Source organism: Carlito syrichta, unplaced genomic scaffold (genome assembly GCF_000164805.1).
Source record: "Carlito syrichta isolate Samal-C Ts95f unplaced genomic scaffold, Tarsius_syrichta-2.0.1 Scaffold305869, whole genome shotgun sequence".
Classification (NCBI taxonomy): domain Eukaryota; kingdom Metazoa; phylum Chordata; class Mammalia; order Primates; family Tarsiidae; genus Carlito; species Carlito syrichta.
In genome coordinates this window covers 887076-890296 of record NW_007249965.1, presented here as the reverse complement: position 1 = coordinate 890296, position 3221 = coordinate 887076, and the positions used below count along the sequence as shown (strand labels likewise).

Here is a 3221-nt window from a genome sequence, read left to right as displayed (position 1 = left end):
CAGTAGTCCCAACTATTCAGGCAGCTGAGGTGGGAGGATCACTTGATCCCAGAATTCAAGGCTACAGTGAGCTATGATAACTCCTCTGCACTCCATCGTGGGTGACAGAGTAAGATACTGCCCCCTTAAAAAAAAATTACAGAAAGAAAAATAAGGATTAAATGTCTATTGTTCTAACATTTTCCTTTGACAAATTATTGTCGAATGTTTCTACACTGCAGTCACCATGTCTACAATAATGAAACAGATTCAGTCCCTATTTTGAAGAGGTTCATTGTGTGGTAGAAAAGAGAGATGAGTTGCTTGGCATTTATCCTGAAGGTTGGTGGAGGCTGTGACAGAGGTAAGTAGCAGAGAGCAGAGGACACTGATCTAGAGTTGTGGACATTAGGAGAACTTCTCAAAGGTAGCAACCCCAGTTTGTCAACTGACACTGAGAAAGTTAGCCAAGCAAACAGAAGATTAGGGCAGGACAAAGCATTCTAGAAAGAAGAAACAACCCATCTGGGAATAGCTTTCCAAGAATGTTTCCACAGAACAGAACTGTCCCCTGTCCTTGCACTGGGGACACACTTGCTACCCAACAGATGGCACCCTGATGCCAATGACAGTGAGGGTGGAGACTCACAGGCCCAGGGGGACACCTACAAAGAATGTTTAAACACATTTTCCTTTCTCAAGAAACTGGCAGATGTTGTGATATCAAAGTGCTAATGTATTCACTGCATACCTCAAAGGCCTGGTTATGTATTCCTTCTGAGAGAACAAATTCAGACAAATTCCTGGCAGCCCTTGTCCATAAGGATCTGCTTCCTGTGAACCCTGCTGGTCTTACTTTCTTCCCAAGATTCTGTTCCTTTGTCTTGTGTTCACCTGGAGCTTAAAATTATTGTCTATGCACCAGGTTCATGCACTTGGGCAAAGAACAGATGTGTAAGAACTTTGTTTTTTTCTTTGGGGTCTCATTCTGTCACCCAGGCTGGAGTGCAGTGACATGATCACCACTCACCATGGCCTGGATCTCCTGGGCTCAGGTGATTCCTCCACTTCAACCTCCCAAGTAGCTTGGACTACGGGCACATGTCATTACACCTGACTACTTTTTGATTTTCTGTAGAGGCGAGGTCTCACTATGTTGCCCATGCTGGTCTCAAACTCCTGGGCTCTAGCGATCTCCCTGCCTCAGCCTTCCAAAGTGCTGGGATTACAGGCGTGAGCTACCACCCCCGACCTGTTAAGAATTTTTTAAAAGGTCATTAGTATAACATTTTATAAATTGCTTAGCTCCAGAAGTATCAGGCCTAGAGTGTATGAAACATTACAATAGCTTTTTCACAACGAGCTTTTTCAGAGCACAGATGTTGTGAAAACCACCCCTAAAGGCCAAAATGGGAAAGGAAAAGACACACATCAACACTGTCATCATCAGACACGTTGATTAGGACAAGTCCACCACCACTGGCCACCTGATCTACAAATGTGGTGGCATTGACGAAAGAACCATCGAGAAATTCGAGAAGGAGGCTGCTGAGATGAGAAAGGGCTCCTTCAAGTATGCCTGGGTCTTGGATAAGCTGAAAGCTGAACGTGAACATAGCATCACCACTGATATCTCCCTGTGGAAATTTGAGACCTGCAAGTACTAAGTCACTATCATTGATGGTCCAGGACACAGAGACTTCATCAAAAACATGATTACAGGTACATCTCAGGCTGACTGTGCTGTCCTCATTGTTGCTGCTGGTGTTGGTGAATTTGAAGCTGGTATTTTCAAGAACCGGCAGACCCGTGAGCATGCCCTCCTGGCTTACCACTGGGTGTGAAGCAACTAATTGTTGCCGTTAACAAAATGGACTCCACTGAGCCACCCTACAGTCAGAAGAGATATGAAGGAATTGTTAAGGAAGTCAGCACTTACATTAAGAAAATTGGCTACAATCCTGACACAGTAGCATTTGTGCCAATTTCTGGTTGGAATGGTGACAACATGCTGGAGCCAAGTTCTAACATGCCTTGGTTCAATGGATGGAAAGTCACCCGTAAAGATGGTAATGCCAGTGAAACCACGCTGCTTGAAGCACTGGATTGCATCCTGCCACCAACTTGTCCAACTGACAAGTCCCTGTGTCTGCCTCTCCAGGATGTCTACAAGATTGGTGGTATTGGTACTGTCCCTGTGGGCTGAGTGGAGACTGGTGTCCTCAAAACTGGCGTGGTGGTAACCTTTGCTCCAGTTAACATTACAACTGAAGTGAAGTCTGTTGAAATGCATCATGAAGATTTGAGTGAAGCCCTTCCTGGGGCAACATGGGCTTCAATGTCAAAAATGTGTCTGTCAAAGATGTTCGCCATGGCAACATTGCTGGTGACAGTAAAAATGATCCACCAATGGAAGCAACTGGTTTCACTGTTCAGGTGATTATCCTGAGCCATCCAGGCCAAATCAGTGCTGGCCATGCCCCTGTACTGGATTGTCACATGGCTCACATTGCATGCAAGTTTGCTGATCTAAAGGAAAAGATTGATTGCTGTTCAGGTAAGAAGCTGGAAGTCGGCCCTAAATTCTTGAAGTCTGGTGATGCTGCTATCGTTGATATGGTTCCTGGCAAGCCTATGTGTGTGAAAAGCTTCTTTGACTATCCTCCTCTGGGTTCTTTTGCCATCTGTGCTATGAGGCAGACAGTTGCTGTGAGTGTCATCAAAGCAGTGGACAAGAAGACTGCCGGAGCTGACAAGGTCACCAAGTCTGCCCAGAAAGCTCAGAAGGCTAAATGAGTATTATTCCCAATACCTGCCACTCCAGCCTTAATCAGTGGCGGAAGAATGGTCTCAGAACTGTGTGTTTCAATTGGCCATTTAAGTTTAATAGTAAAAGACTGATTGATGATAATAATGCATTGTAAAACTTTCAGAAGGAAAGGAGAATGTTTTGAGGACCATTTTGGGTTTTTTTGTGGGTTTTTTTGCTTTTTTTTTGTGTGTGTGTGTGTGGCAGTTTTAAGTTATTAGTTTTTGAAATCAGTACTTTTTAATGGAAACAACTTGACCAAAAATCTGTCACAGAATTTTGAGACCCATTAAAACAAAGTTTAATAAGAGAGGAAAAAAAAAAAGAAACATTACAATAGCTTAGAGATGCAAAATTAAGACAAGGCAAAGTTATGTTAAATAACAGTTAATTTTCTTACCTTATGGTATGCTGTATCATCAGGCAAACAACC

At 43.6% G+C, this 3221-nt stretch overlaps 1 pseudogene across 1 annotated transcript; it reads left to right on the top strand.

The window, feature by feature from the left end:
- The first annotated feature begins 1388 nt into the window (after positions 1-1388).
- Positions 1389-2775, top strand: LOC103265147 (annotated as a pseudogene). Its single transcript, XR_002482232.1, has one exon. The product of XR_002482232.1 is annotated as a putative elongation factor 1-alpha-like 3 (transcript).
- Positions 2776-3221: the final 446 nt, after the last annotated feature.